Source organism: Myotis daubentonii, chromosome 3, assembly GCF_963259705.1.
Source record: "Myotis daubentonii chromosome 3, mMyoDau2.1, whole genome shotgun sequence".
Lineage (NCBI taxonomy): Eukaryota > Metazoa > Chordata > Mammalia > Chiroptera > Vespertilionidae > Myotis > Myotis daubentonii.
The window spans coordinates 6,723,004-6,745,572 of NC_081842.1; positions in this window are offsets into that span (position 1 = coordinate 6,723,004).

Sequence of the window (22,569 nt, forward strand, 5' to 3'; positions counted from 1 at the left end):
TGGCTGGGGACCCCACTTGGAGAACCTCCGTTTGGTGGATGAAAGTGTGTTTCTGGTGCCAGACAGCCTGGCTGTGCAGTGTGGCTCACAGTGGGGGACAAGCTATTTGGCCCCTCTGCCTCAGTTTCCCCGCCTGTGAAACTGAGAGAATAACAACACCTACCCCACGTGGCAACACCATTAGTAACTTATTACCCAAGTGTAACTTATTGCACTTGAGGAACGGGGGGAGAGAAAAGAAAACGCGGACCCGGCCACCTCCCTGCATGTCCTTCCTCACCTGCTGGGCTGGAGGGAGTGGGCCCCAGCCCTACGCCATGGGCACAGGCTCTCGCTTCCCCAGGAAGAAGATCTCAAGGTCAAGTTGAGATTCCTAGGCCAGGGCCTCACTCACCTGCACTTACAGAACCGGGAGAGCCAGTTCCTCTGGGTGCAAGATGAAGGCTGGGGCCTGAAAGGGGGAGGGCAGGAATTTGAGCGAGCCCAGGGCAGCCGTAAGAAGGTGGCACGGAGCACACTTGATCTGTTTGCAAGAGAGTCGAGGGTCCCACACCTATGCCTTTCCCCCATCAACTGCACACTCCCTTGGCCACCCTCCCGGAAGTCTCTGCTCTGGGGAGCAGGGTCCAGGGCAAGGCCAGGTGGTCAACCTCCCGTGGGGATAGCTGCACCCACTTTGCTGCCCGGTGATCCCCCTGGAGAAATGAAGCCCTTTCTTGTGTGCTTGGTGCTTCTCTCCAGCCTGGGACCCAGAGCTTTCCTGTACATCTCTCTCCCTTCATCCTTCCTTTCTCCCCCAATCCCACCAGAGCAGCTGGAGAACTCCCTGGAACCGAGATCCCGTAGCCATCATCATCAGTGTTCAGGGCTCCCCACCTGGCTCCTCATAAGCCAGCCCCACCCTCCCACACCACTCCGTCCCCATCTCCCTCTCCTTTGGGGCCATCACACATCCGGGTGCGGCCCACCTCCAAGCCTTCGCACCTGCTGTTCCCTTCTGCACCTGTCCACCTGCAAACGCCCAGGCCAGCCTCCCAGTGAGCCTGCTTTAAGAATTCTGATGGCCAAACTCATCTCTCAGCTACCACCCTGTGTTGCGTCCACTGCTGCTTATATAACTGCACCCTGGCCCTAGTTTAGACAGTCCCTGCTCACAGTCCCTGGCCCTAGTTTAGACAGTCCCTGCTCACATGTCTGGCTCCCTCACTGAGCCCCTGGGAGCAGAAGCCTCCACAATGAGCCCTCTGTTCCCCACAGAGCCCGGCTCTGAAACTCGAGCCTCATCAGATTTGGGCAACTCGCTCACACGCTGCTCACTGCTCGCTGCTCGCGAGATGGGCTCTGGGCTCTGACCACCTGCACCCATTCCAGCTTCACCAACGAGCTGAGACAAGTGAGTTCACCTCTCAGAGCCTCTGATCCCTTATCTGCAAAATGGGTCTAAAACCTCTGACTCAGAGGAGTAAGAGGAGCCAGGCACAGGCACGCCCACCAGAGACCGGGGCATAAATAGAGCTCAGCTTTGGGGAATTAGATAAACCACACACCAGGCGGCCTAGAGGGCGACCTACTCACGACTTCGACAGACAGGAAACGTATCTGAAGCCAAAGCGCAGGGAGGACGGTCAGACCATGCATTTCCATAGGCCCCTCCCCAGCCAGTGCTTTCTGCATCTGTTCTAGAACATTCCTTTCTCTCGACTTCTCGTTGGGAGGCATCTGGACCTGCCCTCCAGACTCGACTGTTCTTGGTTTGGATGTGCTAACACCTTAGGTCTGACATGTCCAGGCTGCCGAGGAGGCAGGCGCCACTCAGATAGGCCTGGGTCCAGTAGTTTGACCTGAGGGTGGCTGACATGGGTCTGTTTTTCTTCTTGGTGACCAGGGCTGGGTCAGGACACCTCTCACTTGTCACCCTCCTCCCCTGTGTTTTCTTCAGAAGGCATCCAATGCTTGTCAGGGGACTGAGAAAAAAATGGGCCTGTTGGAGACGGGGGAAATCGGAAACCATCTACCTGACTGCTCACCTGAGTTACAGGGCGACATCCTGCATCCGTCCAAGGGCTGCTGTGGCCCCGCTCACGCTGTGAGGCTCAGGAACTGTATTTGGGAGCAGAGATCAAACAGCCCACAGACATATCTAACACATATATACACATGCACAAACGTGCACCACACACAGGCATATGTGTGCACACACGCACGTAAAATACACACAGGCACACACACACACACACACACGGGCACACACACACACGGGGGCACACACACATGTTATAAGCCCAAACCACAAGCATCCTAGGTTTTGTCTTTTTTGCTTCAAGTTTTCACACAACGGAGGTTAGTTCAGGCTCAGGAGTGCAAAACTCATGGTAACTCGTGGCCCATACGTGTGCACGTGAGCACCAGTCCGCACGTGCCCCCTACACTCAGAAACCACAGACCACAGTGACGGAGGAGACCCAGTGCTCTCCACCTCTGATTCTGCGGGCAAGAGAGAAGAATGGTGTTACGCTGCAGGGGAAGTGAAATCTGGGGCTAAACGGGAGCTGTCCTTGCCCAAGGTCAGTCTCTAAAACCGGAGACGCCAACCCTGTGCATATGCCGTGCCCATCAGAACCGGCTAGTGCCTGCCCCAGAGATGGTTCTGGCCTCCGTCTGTGCCCCGCTGAGGGAACGGGGGGAGGAGTAGAGGGAGACCCCCCTCGAGTGTTTCAGCCACCCCAGAGCCCCAGGGGTGTGGGCCAGCTGCCCACATCTTCCTCCGCAGTCAGCGTCTGCCTGGATATGGTGACCTTAAGAGCAGCCCTGGTCAGCCAGGACTGGCTGTGTTGATTCGGGCCTGTCTCCAAACTTCGCACAGTTCTCTCATCTTTAAAACCGGGAACTACCAGTCACTTTATGAAATGACCGTGAAGATAGGACTAATGTTTAAGCCCTGAACACACTGCATGGTCTGGAATGAGTGTGCAACAAATGTGGGCAACGAGGTGAGAACACGCCAAGTGGCCAGGGGACAGGGCACTCGGGTAAGAAACGGATCATCTTAAAAAAATTATTTTTATTGATTTCAGAGAGGAAGGGAGAGGGAGAGAGAGAGAAACATCAATGATGAGAGAGAATCATGGATCTGCTGCCTCCTGTACACCCCCTACTGGGGAATCAAGCCCGTAACCTGGGCATATTCCCTGACGGGGAATCGAACGGTGACCTCGTGGTTCATAGGTCAATGCTCAACCACTGAGTCACGCCAGCTGGGCCGGGTCACCTTTATTTAGGAAAATACACCCTTAAAAAGGCACCTGAGGACCTGGATGCCCGTAGACAAGAGAGCAGTTCTCCAGACAAGAACTGGTCAGCTGAGTGGCAGGGGGCAGGGGAGAGGGGAGGAGGGGGAGGGAGCAGCCAGGAGGGACTCACGAGGCAGATTCCCCAGGAGAGAGTAACCGAATCCAGAACATCTAGGTGGTGGTTGTGAGCATTCTTCTTCTACCTTAGACAAGTACAAACAAGGAAACACAAAATCTCCCCTCACTGATAACTCCTAACGGCATTTAAAAAAAAATAAAGACATTTAGTGGTAGAAGACAATCAGTACAGGAAGGTACAAAAGAAAGACACTCTCCCCGCCCCAGCCCCTCGGTGTTGCCCATATAATCTCTGCTCTGAGCTAACAGGGGCCACAGGCCTGACTTTCAGCTCCAGTCACTCTGACGCAACTTGGGGTCCCCAAGCCCCTCCGGGAGCCCGCAGCTCTCCGCCTGGGACTGTATGAGTTTCCCGTGGCTGCTGTAACAAATACCACGAACTCAGTGGTTCAGAACAACACAAATGTGTTCTCTTGCAGTTTGAGAGACCAGAAGTGCAAAATGCGTCTCGAGGCGCTAAAATCAGAGTGACAGCGGGGACGGCTCCTTCTGGAGACATTAGGGGAGCGTCCTTGGGTCCTCATCCAGCCTCTGGTGGCGGCCGTGTGCCTCGGCTTGCAGCCACATCACTCCAGTCTTTGCCTCCCTGTCACATGGCTGCCTCGTCATCTGCTACCCTCTGACGAGGACCCTCGTGGTGGCACTGGGGCCCACCTGGATAATGCAGGGTCATCAGCCCTTTCAAGATCTGCAATGTGACCCATGCGCAAAGTCCTTTTTTGCCATACAAGGTCCTATTCACAGGTTCCAGAAGTTATGATGAGGTTGTCTTTGGGGGCCATTGTTCAGCCGAACACAGGGACCACCCCTGAGTTGGGGTAGGAGGGGGGAGTTAAGGGCTCCTAGGCCGAGCCCAGCAGCGCCACATCAACTGAGCATTCAGTCCTGACCCACCTTCTTCTTAAGAAGCCCCACCTGATACGTGACCTCGCACGCACCCCCACAGGTGTTCCCCGTGCCTGAAACCCTGCCAGGAACCGATGCTTTTCCAGACCTAGACTCCCTGGTCCCCCAGTACTCACCAGATGCTTTAAGCCTTTCTAGGTAGTGGGGCCGGCCATGAGCGCCAGGCCTGTGGAATTTTTCCCTCTTCCCAGCACACCTCCCAGACGACAACTCCTTCCTGCCTGCTCCCCAACATCTCCTATTGCCCTCCACACGCTGGCCCAGCTTCTCGCTTTGGCAGCTGCCAGGATGGCCCCCCAACATCTCCCTGGGACCCCACGTTGCCAACCACAGGGCTGCCCCAGCATCTTCCACTCTTCTGCACCTGGACACTCCTTCTACACGCCTGGCGTCTCGGTGGGACCTGGGACCCACCAGCGGGCTAACACACAGCCCTGGCTAAGCTCACCTCAGGAGCGGGAGGGGAGATGGGGATGGGAGCTCGTGGGCTTCTGGGCCCCAATGCGAGGGTGGCTCGTGGGCAGGAAGACTGTGGGGAGTATCTGCCCGCTGGCTACTCGCTCATCTACGGGGACTGGCCTCGGCCCTCAGGACAGGAGCAACAGTGCGGATCTTCCCAACGAGAGCCGGTCCTGTGCTCCCAGCTGTCAGCCAGCACCTGGGGACGCCGGCTCAGGCCCGCAGAGCCCGGAGCGGGGACGGGGTAGCTGTCTGGCCCTCTCCTCTGTAATTAGCAGCCGGCAGGTGGGAGGCTGTACAGGTGCAGCCACTTCCCTGAACCTAACCACCACCTTGTCGGCCAGCGGTCATGGCTGCTTCCCAGAAGGGGAGGAAAAGGGCATTCGATGCTTTCAACAGTCCAACGGATTCCCAGGCCGTGGGCCCTCGCGTTTGCACGCCAGTTCCGGGGCCAAACCGCGTGCCCATTCTTGGGTTACAAGAAGGCAACGTGGCCGCGGAGCAGGGACTGGGGTGGTGCAGCCACGAGCCTCTGGGAGCTGGAAAAGGCGATCTCCCCGGGAGCGTCCGGAGACCAGCGCTCCGCACCCAGCAGTGGCTGTGCTAAGACGGTTTGGCCTTCTGACTTGCAGACTCTGAGAGAATAAGCGTGTGCTGTTTTCAGAGAATACATATGTGCTGCGGCATTTGGTGAGAGCAGCCACAGGAAAGGAACCCAGCTGGCGTCCCCCCCTGAGCACCGAGGTTTAGCAGGGGCAGCTGGAGAGTTTCATCCACGGGCAAGTGAGGGCTGAAGGGAGATGGAGTCCTCTCCATCAGCTTTGAAACCTTCCTTCCCCCTGGGTGACAGCAAAGTCGTAGACACAGTAACCGAGCCCCTCCCACCCGGGGACCCTCACCTACGATGCTGTGCAATAGCGGTACCTGCTCAGCAGCTTCTGGCAGGAGAAAAATTCACATAGAGCGTGGAGGTGCCTGCTCAGTGCTAAACAGATGCCTCCCCCAAAGGGAGTTTTGCTAAAAGCAAAGGGAACCCAAGAAGGGGCAGAACCCATGTGAGCCCCTCCAATCCGGGCAGCAGAACGCCTCAGGCCTCACCCTCCAACAGCCTCACCGCACCTGAGGGCAAGAGTTTCACACCCGCAAGCCATTTTCACACGTTTCCCTCACTCTTCACCCACCTGCTCACTGGAGGGCGGCAGGGCTGGCCGCAGGGGCCCCTCCTCTCACAGGGGAAGGGAGAGGGGTCCAGAGAAGCTCTGTGTGTGGCCAGGCCACCGACAGGTGTCAGAACCAGGGAGCAGCCTCAGGACACGAAAGCAGCAGGAGCTCCCAGTCCTGGAGACCCACCCAGGCCCTCCCAGGAGGTCCCAGTGGCCTTGGTGGACGAAAGGGGCCACATGCTAACATGCAGCCGGAGGTGAGGCTGGGGGTTGGGGGTCTTGAGCCTTCCAGACCTTTCCCACTTGCCCCCTATCTCTTCCCTGCGGCAAGACCTGGCAGCTTCCTTCCCTTCCCCACGTGGGCAGACAATCACTATTGATATTCACTCCCCAAAGCGCCCACTTCACTCAGGAGCCACTTTCGAAATGCCTTTCCCAGGCTCAGCCCTCACCCGGAGCCATGGCCTTGCCAGGGAGGGTGATGGGCGAGAGGAACAGCGAGTGACAGCTGCCTGCCTGACTCAGCCCTCCAGGTCTCACTCAGCCTGCGCCACCTCCTAGTCCACAGGGGTCCTGGGGGACCGGGCGCTGGTACCAGGCCCGATGGGCACGGCTGAGACTGGACCCAGCTCCGAATCCAGAGCCCGGCCTGTGGAAGCTTCCCTGTGTCTCGCTGCCAAACTGCTGGCTCCTTCTGCTCCCAGGCGCAGCAAGTCCTTGCCCTGCTCCTCAGCTTGTCTCGGCTGAGCGGTCGCCGATGGAAACGGCAGGTACAGGGATGTTTACATCTTCCAAATTGTCTCCAGCTCCTTGTGGGCACAGGAGGAGACTTTGATAAGTCTCTGCTCCAAAGCAGGACAGCAGTGACCGTGCAGAGCCTGACACGGATGAAGCGACTGGTCCCCCCACTGTGGGAGTGAACAAGGACCACGCAAACGAAAAAGAGCCAGGGTTGTGCCCGTGGAGTATGTTATACAAGGGGCGTCGTCCCCATCACTTGTGCTGGTGCAGACTCACAGGCAGGCAGCGACTGGGAACGCTTTGTGGGGGGAAACCAGGAAGGCTGCAGGCATACCCTGGGGAGGCGTCCTCCCCGGGAAGCTGGGGCAGGCTCACGGACGTGGGCCGTCCTCTGTCATTGGTTAGGGGAGCATATTTGACTGCTTCTGGTTAGTCCTCAGCAGAGAGAATAAAAATTAGCAAAGCTGGCACTCATTGACCAAGTCCCGGCCACTGTAAGCTGCAGAGGTTGCGGGTCGTTCTCTCGCCATATATGTTCTGGCCACGATCTATGTGTCCACCATTGGTATTATATTGTAAACTAGAGGTCCGGTACACGAAATTCATGCACTGGATCGGGTTTAAACCGGCAGTCAGACATCCCTCTCACAATCTGGGACTACTGGCTCCCAACCGTGCTCGCCTGCCTGCCTGCCTGCCTGCCCCTAACCGCTTCTGCCTGCCAACCTGATCACCCCCTAACCACTCCCCTGCCAGCCTGATCGATGCCTAACTGCTCCCCTGCCAGCCTGGTCCCCCCCAATTGCCCTCCCCTGCCAGCCCAGTCACCCCTAACTACCCTCCCCTGCCAGCCTGGTTGCCCCCCAACTGCCCTCCCCTGCAGGCCTGGTCCCCCCCAACTGCCCTCCCCTGCAGGCCTGGTCCCCACAACTGCCCTCCCCTGCTGGCCTGATCGCCCAGAACTGCTCTCCCCTGACGGCCATCTTATGGCTGTGGGCACCACCATCCTTGAGGGCATGGCAGTTAATTAGCTTATTCCCTCCTTATTGGCTGTGGGCACTGCCATCTTGAGGGTGGGGCAGTTGATTAGCATATTCCCTCCTTATTGGCTGTGGGCTCTGCCATCTTTGTGATGGTTGAGGGTCAATTAGCATATTCCCTCTTTATTAGATAAGATGATGTTTTCCTAAGCTTTCTCATTCACAATCTTTGATCATATTTCTGCTTCCTGACAGTAGCCTTTGTGGATGAAAGGGGCCACATGCTGACCTGACAAGCTCAGGGGAGGCCTGCATGGCGGTCTTGCAAACTCAGAGACCTAAAGTAACCACAAAAGATGGTCTGAAATTAAACTGTAACTAAAAGCAGTTATGGTGGGTAGTCACCTCCTAGGCCTGTATCTTCCCTGACAAGGTCAACCTTTACTGTAACTGAGCATTTTTTCTACTGGAGTGTATTTTTCACATTAATTTATAAGAGCTCTTTTATATATTAAGAGGTTCATCCCTTTGCTTGCCCATAATTATGCTGATTTTTTTTACGTTTACCACTTATTTTTACCTTGCATTATTTTTACTCCAGGAGATTTTTATTTTATGTGGACAAACATACTCCTATGTTTATGATTACATCCAGTAATTTTATGCCAACAATTAAATACTGAGAGCAGTTAAATACTTTTCTCTCCATTTTTAAAAACTAATTTTTTTTTATTGCTTAAAGTATTACAAAGGGTATTACATATGTGTCCATTTTATCCACCCGCCCTAGACAGTCCCCTAGCCTCCCCTATCCCTCAGTGTCTTATGTCCATTGGTTATGCTTATATGCATGCATACAAGTCCTTTAGTTGATCTCTTACCCCCCTACCTCCTGCCCCCCAACCCTCCCCGGCCTTCCCGCTGCGGTTTGACAATCTGTTTGAGGCAGCTCTGCCTCTGTATCTATTATTGTTCAAAAGTTTATAATGGTCTCTATTGTCCATGAATGAGTGAGATCATGTGGTATTTTTCCTTTATTGACTGGCTTATCCATTTTTAAAAACTAATTTTGATTCTTAGGTTTATCTCTTATATTCACAGCCAAACTATTTTGGTTTCAGTTGGTAGGAAGGATCTAACCCAATCTGTTCACAACACCATTTGGATAATAATTCTTCTTTATGGATTTAAGAGCAGGAGGTGACGTGATTAGGTATGTTTTTAAGGAGCTTTGCTGGCAGGAAGAACAACAGGAACCATAAAAGTGGCCAATCTGTGTTTGGTGTTTACTGTGTGCGGGGCTCTGATCAAAGCCCTCAGCACGTGCTGACTCACCCAAGCCTCATCCCCACCCAACGAGGAAACTGACACATCAGCTGGAGTCTCAGTAACTTGCCCAAGGTCAGAGCTGGGATGAGGCCAGTGAAGGGCTGAGGAGACCAGCTTAGCCAAAGCAAGGGCCGATGAAAGGTGGATGGGCCTACCTGGATAGAGCAGGGAGAGGAGAGGAGGGGCAGACTAGTGCCAACGTAAGAGATGAGCCTGGGATCTGACAGTCAGCCGCCCACTGGGGCCCCATAGGAGGACGCAGAGTTGAAGAATCCCGTGGTGCTGACTGCACACTCCATACAGCAGGGGTGGGCAAACTTTTTGACTCGAGGGCCATAATGGGTTCTTAAACTGGACCGGAGGGCCGGAACAAAAGCATGGATGGAGTGTTTGTGTGAACTCATATAAATTCAAAGTAAACATCATTACATAAAAGGGTACGGTCTTTTTTTTTTTTAGTTTTATTCATTTCAAACGGGCCGGATCCGGCCCGCGGGCCGTAGTTTGCCCACGGCTGCCATACAGGTACCCCGTCCTCATCACTGCTCCCAGCTCGCTGGGGCTGCACACAGCACAAAGCAGTGCAATCGCATTCTTTCCAAACACCGCAGTCATTGCCTTTGGCCAGGGTGGGCTGCTCTTTCTCTTTCGCCAAAATCCCTCCCAGTTGTCCCTTCCTCTTCTCTCCGGGTCACCCTGTTCCTCGTACAAAGCCTCCCTGTGGCCTTGGGCCCCTGCAGAGGGAGCACCCAAGTGGCATGCCTGCTGTACCTGGGCCTTCCGCTTACTCCCAAGTTAGCCCAGGACCCCCAAGCTGCAAGGGCCACTGGCTGGGGTTCCTCTGAGGTGGCCGGAGGGGGACCTGGGGCTCCTGTCACTGACCAGCTCCTCCAGCAGCCATGGCCAGGTCCGTTAGTAATGGGTGGGCCATGCCTGCTGTCAGTCCCCACTCTGAGCCTTCTCTGCAGAAGAATGAGACTTGCAGCAGCTAAGGGCTGAGGGCTCATCTCCATGACCTGCCACCCGCCTGTCAGCACTGCAGGCGCCTGGTCTCAGAACCCAAAGCAAATTGGAAATCGCCCATATTTCAGCCTCTCTGGACAGCATGGAGCAGCTTCGGCTTCAGGCAGCAGATATGGGGTCCCCTGTCAGCCCCTCACTGCCACACGGAGCAGCTTCTAACTTCCTCGTGTCTAAATTGGGCCACAAGCCAGGCCGGCGTTGCTCAGTGGTTGAGCATCGACCTATGAACCAGGAGGTCACGGTTCAATTCCCGGTCGGGGCATATATCTGGGTTGTGGGCTCCATCTCCAGCGGGGAGGAGAGGAAGGGTGTGCAGGAGGCAGCTGATCAATGGTTCTCTCTCATTATTGATGCTTTTTTCCCTCTCTCTCCCTCTCCCTTCCTCTCTCTGAAATCAATAAAAATATTAAATTGGGCCACGGGAGCTCCGGCTCAGGGTCCGGAGGAACATGGACTGAGACAGCGCACCCACAGGACCCAGTGGACGCCGGACCTGTACGCACATGCTCAGTAAGCCAGCTCTTTCCACGTGGGGTTTCTTTCCTTCCTTCCAAGTGGCCAGTGTGCAAAGGTCTCTTGCATCCTCCATTATTTAACCGGCAATGCCCGTGAGGGTAAGGCAGTGTGGCCTGGCACGCAGAGCCCACCCAGCCCTCTCTACGCTGCTGCTCACCGGCTGGGCTGCTGACTTTCCAGTTCCATTCCTGCAGGTTTAGAATTCCTTATCTGAAAAAAAAAAAATCGTAATTCCCATTGACTTGTCTTGCCAGGTGACCGAGGGGAAAGTCCGAGGTCACGACAGGCTGTGTCTTCTTGGCAGGTAGAGGAGCCTGTTCCCAGCCCCTCCTTTTCCGGTAACTGCCCTCTTCTCTGCGTGGGCGCGGAAGGTGTGCGGGCCTGGGGTTCCCGTCCACAGGGCTCTCCGCATGTCCCTCTGTCCCTCACAGAGTCCACCTGCCGCTTCTTCGCCTGCCGGAGGCGGTGTCTCCCACCTCCTCCCACCTCCTCGGCCGCCTGGACGCCGGTCTGTTAGCCTCTTAGCGGGTTGCTGGCAGTCCTCGCGCTGCGGGCATGCCGCTCAACTCGCGTTTCTTGTTGAGGGAGACACTTGCTCCATGACATCATTTCACTTTCCTGTCAACAAAGCCACGCATACCTGCTCCTCCACCCACCTCCGCCCGCCCCTTCCCTCCACCCTGCAGCCCAGCCGCGGGCTCTGTGCTGGGAACACGTGGGACAAAAATCAGGTCAGCACATTTGCGAGGTGGAGCCGGCCCCTGAGTGGCCCAGAGCTAAGGCCCTGGGGATTCATGGAGCTCAGTAAACAAGCTCTTTAAAGCTTTGGGGTTTGACATCTAAAGCCCTCTGTCCCCGGGGCAGGAGGAGGAGCACCCACAGTGCAGGCAGCAGAGCAGAGCCATCTCCACAGCAGAAAGTCAGCCCCGCCCCCCCCCAGCCCTGCCCCCGCCTTGGGCCTCAGCTTGAGAAGAACCCCCCATCCTTGGGTCCTCCAGCATCTTCAAGGCCCCCATTCTCTGCACAGCAGGAGCCCCCATGGTCACCTGCCTGGGGTCAGGGCCTGGCAGCACTCCATGGTAACAGTGAGCTGAGTGAGCGCCTCAGCGCCTTTGCCTATGAAACGGGGAGGACTCCTTCCCTGGGCGTTACCATCAGGGCCACAGGGCAGAGGGGTCTTGATGGGGAAACGGCTTCTGCAGAGGGTGGCTCTGTTCCCAGAACACACTGCACCAAGCAGAACCTGCCATTTCTCCGCCTGTGGCCACCTGTGGCCACCTGCTGGGGATGCTCAGGTAGGTGTGGGGACCAGTCGGGCAGGTCCCCAGGAAGCTGGCTCTTTGCCTTGGATCACCAGCTGGTCCACAGCCTGCTGGCACCACACCCCGTGTGTCAGCCTCCGGGAGGCTCACTGGCCTGTTCTGCTGTGTCTCCGACCATCTTATCCACATGTTACACTGGGCACAGGCGGTGTGCAGAGCAGATGCCCCCGAGAACATGCCCTGTGGGCCTCCTGCCCCCTCGGCAGCAACTGCACACGGCAGTCACCTGTCCCGGCACCGTCTCAGTGAATTTCCTGTATCAACGCATGTGGTTCTCACCTAACCCAGTGAGGTCTGAATTTGCTCAGCAAAAATGTACTGAGTGCCTGCTCTCTGCGAAGTTCGGTTCCAAGCACACAGGCAACAGCAGCAAACAAAGCGTATAAAATCCCTGCCCCTGCGGAATGTGCTAGAAGCAGCCCGTGTGGCCGTGATGAGCAGAAGCTCAGGGCGGTTAGACCACGAGCCATGGGGGGGGGGGGGTATCATGCCACTTAATAAAGGGGGAGACCGAGGCACAGATGTGCCAAGGTTACCAGGCTCTTGCACCCAAGTATTCTGACCACAGGGCCCACCGTCCGCACAAGTGAAGAGGCCTCGCAAGCATCCTCCCATGAAGGACTAGGCTCTGCAGCCACACCTGCCTCCGCCATCCTTGCCCTTTCACAGCGCTTGAAAAATACAAAAATTGTGTCTGGCTCTCGGGGGCACAAACCAGGTGCAGGGGTGACTTCCGCTGGCTCTAAGCCACTAGCTTTGGCACTTTCCGAGTTAAGTCAGATCGTCTCAAAACCCCGCAGATGTGAGATGGACGGTATCACTCCCATTTCACAGGCCAGAAAACCGAGGCTCTGAAGAGCGAGGTAACTCGGTGGTCAGCACAAACAGTGAGGACTCCAGCCGGTCTGTCTGGGTTGACACGATCGGGTGCTTTTCCCATTCTGCCTGATGGGGCTGACTTTTGACACTGTATCCTCAAACCCCTGATTTAAAATACAACATTCGTCATTCCTCAAAGAAATTAAACACGGATGGCCATATCCAGCACTGTCACCTCCGCGGACATGCTCAGAACAACGGAGAGCAGAGCCTGGAACAGATATCCGCACACCCACCTCCATAGCAGTTGTTCACAACAGCCCAGAGGTGGAAGCCGCCCCAGTGCCATCAGCAGGTGCGCGGGTAAACAGAGGCGGCATCTACACACAATGGGTATGATTCAGCCATAAAGAGGAAGGACTTTCTGACACAGGCTACAACATGAAGGAACCTCGAGGACATTATGCTGAGTGAAATAAAACCAATTCTGTGCGATTCCACTTACACAGGTTCCTGAAATAGCCCTGCAGAACCTGAGTCATGGCAGGCGTGCCTGTCAGCTCAGGAACTGACCCAGAACACACACCGCAGAGCTCACAGGGACACCGCGCGAGGCCAGTGCTCATTGGAAAGCTAAACCCAATGAATCATTATAGTTATTATTTATTGAGCTCTTATTATGTGTCTGCACTGCACGTACTCTACTGGTGATCTTTCCTTTCCACAGCCTCCCGGTGAGGACACCACCACCCCACTTCCCAGGTGAGAAGGCTGAGGTCTCAAAGGGTCATGTGACCCACCAGCACCAGTCAGCTGGTGGGAAGGCCCGCCCCGGGGCCCCTCCTCAGTCTCTAACACAATGGTTCGACCTCTGCCCTTTGAAGGTGCCATAGGTTTTGGAAGTACAGTGGGCCTTGACTTACGAGTGTCCCCACTAACAAGTTTTTTGAGATACCAGCTGTCTCTCCGCAGATCTTTTGCATTGAGTTGATAGAGTAATTTGAGTTAACGAACTCCTTAACGAGCTCCTTAACGAGCTCGGTCTCCCAACGAATTAACCTCGTAAGTCAAGGCCCCACTGTACACAAAAGCTCTTCAGAGCCAAGGCAAGTGGGTGAGCCAGCTTCATGATATTGTTGTGAGTTAAAAAGCGCAACAACAAAAAAGTGAGATGTGCCCTGGCCAGCATTCCTCAGTGGTTAGAGCATCGGCCCACACACCAGAGGGTTGTGGTTTTGATTCCGGTCAAGGGCACATACCTGGGTTGCAGGTTCAATCCCCAGCCCAGTCGGGGTGCATGTGGGAGGCAACCAATCGTGTCTCTCATCAATGTTTCACTCTCTCCCCCCGGCCCCCATACCTTCCACTCTAAAACTCAATGGAAAAAATATCCTCAGGTGAGGGTGCGCACACACACACACACACACACACACACACACACACACACACACACGAGCCGTTCTAGCAAGGGGCCAGGGCTGTCAGCGTAGTTCCTACACTGGCTCTGGGAGCAAAGCTCAATCAGAGACTCCGAGATGCTTGTGAGAGTGGCGGCGCCTTCTGACCCAGTGGGAGTCCCTACCCCAAACCATGGCTCCGGAAGCATTGGGTTGACTTAGATCAGGTCGTCTGTGGTCTGGTCTGTGGTCTGTCCGTCCCTGGCTGAGCACTGCAGGGGACACAGAGCTGCCTGCCCCCGGGAGAAGCCACCGGCAGGAGGCGGGGCCACACTGAGGCGGGAGAGTGCGCCAGGTGGGGTGCAGGAGTGTAGCAAAGCCAGGGATGAGGGTTTCTGACATGGCAACCGTCTCACAGTCACAGCTGTGAGAAGAACCACACGTGAGGAAAGGAGCTCAGGGACCGTGGAGAAAGCAGCATAGGGTGGATGGTGCTGATGGGAAAGCAGAGACGAGATTGGTGGCGAGAGGACAGACAATGCCAGGAGCACAGCTTCCAGGCCGGCTCTCTGGGTGTGGACCGCCTGGCGGCCTGCGGGTGGGACCAGCCAGGAGGGTATTAAATTTTGTCCTCTAAATACCTGCCCGTCTCCTGACCTCCAGCACCTGGGTGCGACCTTGGGTCTTCACAGATGTCATCAGTTGGGATTGAGTGTGGGCCCTGAATCCAGTGCGACTGGTGCCCGTCCGTGAGAAGGGAGATTTGACACAGACACGCACAGAGGTGGGAGGATGTAAGGAGACGTCCAGGGAGAAGGCCCGGTGGAGACAGGGACAGAGGTGCCGGAGCCGGCTATGAGCCAAGGAGTGCCGGCAACCCAGACATTGGGGGTGAGGCCTGAAGGTTCCCCCAGATCCTTCAGAAGGAGCACAGCCCTGCTCATGCCTCAGTTTTTATTTCTGCCTCCAGACTGTGAGCAAATAAAGTTGCCGTTGTTGAAGCCTCCCGGGTGGCAGAATTTGTTGTGACAGCCACAGTGCGCCAAGGCAGAGGGTAACAACAGCTGGGAGTTGGACACAAAGGGCTGTGTCCTGTGGTTGAGCCCAGGGGTGAGTCTGCCTAGAGCAGGCCACCCTGCCCTCCACACTCCCTCCGGAGCAGCGGGGCCCTGGGGGTCCCCGTGGGGGCCTGGCTGCAGGAGAACCCCATCCACACAGAAGGAGGCATGTTGCGGTGTGTGAGCAGGACAGTGAGTGATGGGCGGGACCCAGCTTATGGCGGGAGAAAGCTCCCAAGCTCCTTTGCTGCTTAAACGCCGGCATTTGGTTCCACTGGGAAAGAAAACGCGTCTGAAGAAGACAGCAGGAAGAGATCGGGGCCAGAGGCAGTCTCCATCTCCCCCACTGTCTGTCGCCACTCCGGCCTGTTGGAACCCCTCACTCGGTAATTGGTGGCTGGCTGTGCAGCAATAAATCCACCTGTACCGACTCATAAACCTGCCAAAGGCAGGAGATGATTCCGCCTTAGTCACGTCCGCCCGTGCTCAGACTTGAGCCTGCTCAGTGACCAGGGCACGGGGCCGCCGGACACAGCAGCGGGGAGCGCTCCGCCCCTGGGGTGCCTGCCCAGGCGCGCTCACTGGGCTTGCCTTTCTAAAGCCAACTCCGCAATCACTTGTGCTTGTGCTGCATTTCTCCTGAGAGGAGGGACTGTCACTTTCAGACTATTATGTCTTCCTTTTTAAATCCAATTTGATAATATTGTTTAAAAAATCAAATAGTGCTGCAAGGCTTGTGATAAAGAGCCTATCACTGCACCCCTTCCTACCTCTAATTCCCTCTCCCTGCAGCCACCTGCTTTCAAGCCTCTTATTTGTTGTTTAATCATTACCTCCTCATTTAAACTAATATAATTATCCTATTGTTCTGGGTATTTTTTTAGGTCATGTGCCACCCCCCCCCACCCCCTGCCTCTTTCACTGTACCCACCATTTTCACAATTTACTCACATCAAATCTTTGGCCAAATCAATGTTTAATGTTGACATCATTATGACTCCTTAAATGCTCTTGCAACTAAGCCACTTAGGGCCCTAAGATTATCTTTCCTTTCTTGTGCAACTTTTTGTTTTTTTCTGGAGTTGACAATTGCCTCACTTTTTCATACACATACATTTTTATATACCACCGAGCAATTATTCCCCAAATTATCTGACAAAGCTGGAAAATTCATCAAAAGTCAAACACATCAAGTCATCATTCATTTTCCATTTTGTTCTGTTGTTTATTTTTCCCATGGAGAGATCCGTTCCGGAGCCCTGGGTTCTCCTGGTGGTGTCTGGATGGCTGGCTCCAGGAAGTGGTTATTGGCCTTGTTACTTCAGTTTCTTTGTGGAGGGCCGCCTCCTCTACCACTTTCATGTACTGACTCAGGTCTTCTCCAGCCCAGGACACGGGGAAGGAGGGCAGGCCACCTGTGGGACCACACCCACTGGGGAAGGGCAGCTCTCTTAAAGGGAGGGGCACAGAGCTCCCTGGGGACAGTGCTGGCCCTACGCTCAGAGCCGATGCCAGCCAGGGGACCCTGATCATCAGCATAGAGGGAACACTGGCTGGTCACTTGTGGGCTAAGTAGCATGTGTCTATTTCACAAGGCCCCCCTCAAGGAGCTGTGACGTCATCTCCATGCGTAGTGAGGTGGCAAAGCCAGGCTTCCAACATACTGGTACTGCCTTCAGCCCCTCCGCTGGCCAAGTTCAGGGTCAAGGTCCCGGTGAGGGCCCAGGACCAGACAGGACAGGACCACTTGCCCAGTGGTATCAGCCCGTGTTCACGTCCCACTTCAACGCCCTTCCAAACACAGTTAGGGGGTGACTCAGCCCCCACGGGAAATGCTCACACGCGTTCCAGCTGCCAAGGAAGGTGCCAGCCAACGTGTGGGTGCTCTTTCCTTGCTGGAGGCCTCCAGGGGAGACCCTGCACCTCCCCCCGGCCCCACTCCACATGGAGACAGCCCTGAGGGCTTGGGCTGGCCAGTGCAGCTGCTAAAAATAGTTCCGGCCCGCAGCCAGAATCAATACCATCATCCCTTCCACACCAGGTATCAGCACCGTGGACAATGGAATCATTCACTGCCACGATCTCCCCCACGCAGCCTTCCATGGGCAGAGGGAAGCTCTCAACGCTGGATGTGGCTGCTGGAATTCCCACCACGGCTTCCAAACACTTGCCCGTGGCAGGAGGGCTGACCCGTGGTCACAGCTCAGGCCCAGGAGAGGAGCTAACCCAATGCGTGTTTTAAAACGCATAGCTCTGAAATTCATGTGTTTGTTGTTTCAAATCAACAACAAACAAGTCAACAACAAATAGGTAAAGTAAGTCTATGAACATGGTCTACAAAGGGCTTCTTTATTTGTAAGACAAATTCTCAGCAGGCTAACCTTTTGAGTCCTGAGAATATACTCAGTTTCTCAAAATTTGGATGGACGAGCCACTGGCTCATAAACTAGACAGATAAGTTAGACAGATACTATCCCTATTCGAGGTGGTATTTGAAAGCCATTCTCCACGCCTGGGGCATTAACTCCCCCGGGTTCGTTTCCCAGAGCTGCTTTAATAAGGGCCCAAACTGGGAGCTTAGCCCACAGAAATTTACCCTCAGATCTAGAGACCAGAACTCCCAAACCAGGGTGCCGGCAGGGCCAGACGCTCCCTGAGAGCTTTGGGGCGCCCTGCCTTGCCTCTTCATGCACCCTCAGCTTGCAGATGGGACTGCAGTCACATGACTGCCATCTTCCCTGTGCTTTCCTTCCCATCAGCCCCCTCTGTGCACGTCTGCCTCTGTCCACTTTTCCCCTTTTTATAAGAATGCAAATCGTATTGGGTGAGGACCACCCTATGGACTTCATTTTCATTTCGTCACCTCTGTAAAGACTCTGTCTCCAAACAAGATCACATTCTGAGGTTCGGGGATCAGTTCCTAACGGATCTTTTAGGGGGCACATAACTCAACCCATAGCACTGCCCAGTTCCCAGTGGGGAGCAGAGGGGAGCAGAGGGGGCGAGAGCAGTAGGAAGGCGGGCCCGCCCGGTTCATTTCTGTGGTGTGAGCCAATAAAACACGCCGGCAGACAGAGCACAGGGCATTAACGTGCAGAGCGAGGGCACGCCATCACGGCCGTGCCAAACGGCAGCGGCCAAAGTGTTAAGTGCAGGAGACACCTTTCTGAGATTTGTTTGTGCGGCAACTGGGAGCTAACCTCAGTCCAGCCACCTCTCTGTCTGGGCCAAGTTCTAGGTGGGTCCCTGACCCTGGAATAGCAGTGTTGGCTGATGGACGGACTCCCCAGCACGTGGAGAGCCGGCAACCCCGAGGTCGGCGCCCTTCCCAGGGGAGTGCGGAGTGGGGAGTGTTCACTCGAGGTTAAGGGCGGGGCCTGTGCGCAGGATGAACCACTGTGCGTGAATGATAACAGACTGTGCACAAACCCACCAAAACCGTCCCCAAAAGGGGGTCCTGAGCACACACTCCTGGAGTGGCCGAGAGCTTCACAGTTCAACATACTCCGCCATCATGTACAACTTCTAAATGCTGCAGCTCAGAGAAGGTGTAGGGCTCACGGCGCGTGGACTTGACTGGCAGGTTTGCGCTGTGTCTGTCTTTGAAGCCGCCCTTGCCGCTCATCACAGGGGCTGAGCCCTGCACCCTGCGTCTCCCAGGCAGCCCCTCGGCTGGCTGTGGCAGGGCTGGGACAAGGGAGGCGGGAGGCGCTGGCCAGCTGGAGGGCAGAAGGGAGAAGCTCTCTGCTTGGGGCGGCATCTACCTACAGCACTGCAGTCACTGCCCCATGGCCTCGAGCTCCGCCCCCACCAAACAGTCCTCCTGCTCTGTCTTTTTGGAATGTGTGGGTGGAGGGTATCTTGGCCCTCGGTCCTGGCCAAAACCCTTCCCTTCAACCGGGAGGTGGGTGTGCAGGAGTGGCTGTGAGACTCAGCCCGGCCGATAAGAAGTAAGGGGACGTCGCCGAGGGCTTCTGGACACGGTAGCATTCTGTGATGAGGAGCTGTGATAAGGGAAGCCCCTTGGCCGCCTGCCCCTTCTTCCTGCGTTGGATTGTCCTGGAAGGATGTTGCCACCGTGGGGAAAGCCAGGAAAACCTCACCATTCAATGCCCTGCCTTCAGACTTTATGAGGAAATTAAAAATATTGTTTCTGCCCTGGCCGACGTGGCTCAGTTGGTTGGAGCTTCGTCCCGTACACCAGTAGTGGTGGGTTCAATTCCCAGTCAGGGCACATACCCAAGTTGCGTGTTCAGTCTCCTTTTGGGATGCATGCCAGAGGCAACTGATCAATGTATCTCTCTCACATCAATGCCTCTCTCTCTCTCTCTCTCTCTCTCTCTCTCTCTCTCAAATCAGTTATATATATGATATTTTTTCAACCCCTGAGAGACAGAAATTCTGTTATTTGTGGCCAAAAGGATCCTAAGCACAGCACTCTATGGCCAGAGCCATTCTGCTGATGGCAAAAAGCCAGGAGGCCAGATTGTGTGTTCTCGCTCTCTGCACTTCGTCATTCTGCATAGAATTTGGCTTTGAGACCCGACCTGACACCTGCAGACCAAGCTGCTATAAATGAAAACTTTGCCCCTTGAAATGTCCTCCTCTCCCCATTCCCAGGGGCCATAACCTTCTGTTTGTGAGATGATTCCTGGTTTCCACGGAGACCAGGACACCTGCAGTGGAGGCGGAGCTTTCTGTGGGGTCCAAGGTCCGGTCCTGGAGGTGGGGAGAGGGGGGGAGGCAGATTCACAGGGCCTTCTCTTTAATGGCCTCATTGTACTCATTCACACACAGCAGTCCAGTCAGGAACTTTTTACCTAGTGGCGGGGAGACAGGCCTGCCAGGGGCTACCCTCCTCTCTCTCCCTCCCCCTCCTTCTCCCTCCCTCTCTCTCCCTCGTCCTTGGCTGTATTCGAACCGCAAACCCTTCAATCCCAGGGCCGGTGCTCAATCCACTGAGCCAAACCAATCTGCACTCTTCTCCTCTCTTTTTTTTTAGGGCCTGAAGTAGAGGGTTTCAATCACCTTCTTTTTTTTGGTAGATTCAACTAAAACCACTTGTTGAGGTTAAAGCACTCACATTTGCCTCTTGTTGATCACTGAGAGAGAAAGAATTCTACAGGCCCCCTGTAGTTCAATTGTGAAATCCCTACATGAGGAGAGAGAAAAGGAGAATAGGTCATTTTTTTCCATGTCTCTAATATGCAGACATATTCCCCCGAGAAAATGGGGGAGAAGAGACAGGGAATAAGGTGATGTGTGCCTAGCTCCTGAGAAGCCTTCTCAAACTCTGAAAGAATCACAGGAGAACTCCCTGTGGACTGAAAGGCATCTCTGGTCAGCCTCGGCCTTGAAGAACGTCTTGGTTAGCAGTCCTTTTCCAGAGAGCAGGCACCTTCCATGTGCCATTTCTCTGCTCACAGGTGGTGGGCAGAATAGGGGCCCCAGGGAGGATGACACCCAACACTGGGAATCTGTGTGTCTTACTCTATGGTTCCTTTAAGGATCTTGAGCTGGTGAGATTATCCTATAAGATCCCCATGGGGCTGATGTCATCACAGGGTCCTTACTAGAGGGAGGGAGCGAGTCAGGGAAGGAGGGGGGGGACCACATGAAAGCAGAGGTCGAAATGATGCAATTGCTGGCTTTGAAGATGGAGGAAGGGGCTGATAGCCAAGGGATGTACGAGGCCTCTAAAGCTGGGAAATGCAAGGGAAGAATTCATCTTTAGACTCTGGGGGCACCAGCCGCACTGGCACCCTAAGTTCACCCCAGCGAGGCCATTTCAGACTCCTGAGCAGCCCTGTAAGGTGATGAATGCCTCTGCTCATGTGCGGGAAGAAGCCACGGCCCTGCTCCCAGCGCTGCCCCTGCTCTTCAGCAAACACGGATGCGATGCCCGCCTCCTCCTGATCACCGGGAGTGGCGGCATTGGCTCGGTTTTGAGGAACAAGGTCAGGGCACATCGCCCCCGGCTCCAGCAGGCCCGGGAGCTTCCCCTGGGCTGACGGTGGAAGGAGAGGCAGCTGTGAAGGCAGAAGGAGGCCACCTGCACGGTGGAGGCCTCCAGGCCCAGGAAGGCCGCGCTCGGGTCGGCCCAGGTGACGGTTTCCTGTGGCAGGTCCCAACAGGCTGCTGCTGGCTTTGATGAATGAAGGAAAAATGTGCCCGGATGAGTAGAAGCGGTTCTGGTGACTGGGCAGCCTCAGCGCTGTGTGGCTGCGTTAACTCCGTCCCTCCCAACGTTTCCTCCTCGGATCAGAAGCCCGGCCAGCACCCACGGGACCCCAACCCTGTGTCCCGGGGCAGCTGGTCCTCTGCGTCCCCTGGGCGTACCTGGGTGCTAAGTGGGGTCCATGACACTCGCCCCAACAGCAGGAGGAGCTCAATGGGAGCCTGCGTGGGGTGATTCAGTGACCCTGTGAGTCCACAGCACCCACGGCTCTTGGTCGGGAAAGGGCAAGGGGGTGGTTAGCTGCGTGTCAGCTCGGCCGGGCCTTGGCGCCCAGACGTTTGTCAGACGTTATTCTGAAGTTGCTATGCGGGTGCTTTGGATGAGGTTAACACGTAAAACATTGCACTTCTAGTGAAGCAGCTCCTGCCGCGCTGCCCTTGGTCAGGTCACGATGCCTGGAAATTGAAGGAGTCCAAAGTTCTATGAACTACAAAAGCATCAGTGGTATATACCCCAAAAGCTGTGCACGCAGGGATTGGAATAAGCACCTGCACACCGTGCTCATAGCAGCACCATTCACAACAGCCCAGAGTGAAAGCAACCCAGTGCCCATCACGGCACGAATGGACAAACACGTGTGGTCCAGCCGGCCGTGGAACAGTATTCAGCCATGAAAAGGCAGGCGGCACTGGTGCCTCCTACAGCGTGGGCGGACCTCTCAGTCGCTATGCTCAGGGAAAGACGACACACAGGTCACCCACTGCATGACTTCATTTACATGAAATGTCAGGACAGGCACATCCATGAGGCAGACTGGTTGGGGGTGGGGAGAGGGGGGGGCAGTGGAAATGCTGAGGAACTAGAGAGAGGTGGTCAACAGCTTTGCAAATGTGACACATGCTCTGGTTGTGCTCTGACAACGGCTTATTTCCTATTGTGTGCGTCTCACCTCAATACGTTGTGTGTGTGTTTTAATTGATTCCCCAACAGAAGCAAGTCCTCTGGCTGCCAGGACCTGAAGTAACACAAGCAAACAGCTGCTTGTTTACTCTCACAGTCCCACCAACAAAGTAGTGTGTGTGTGTGTGGGGGGGGGGGGTGTAAGTGGGAAACCAGCCCACTTTTCACACTGAGTTTTTCTTGTGTTTTGATTTGCCAGTTGTTTCATAAACAATATTTTTATTGCTTTTTGGAGAGAGTAAGGGAGAGGGAGAGAAACAGCAATGTGAAAGTAATACATCCATCGGCTG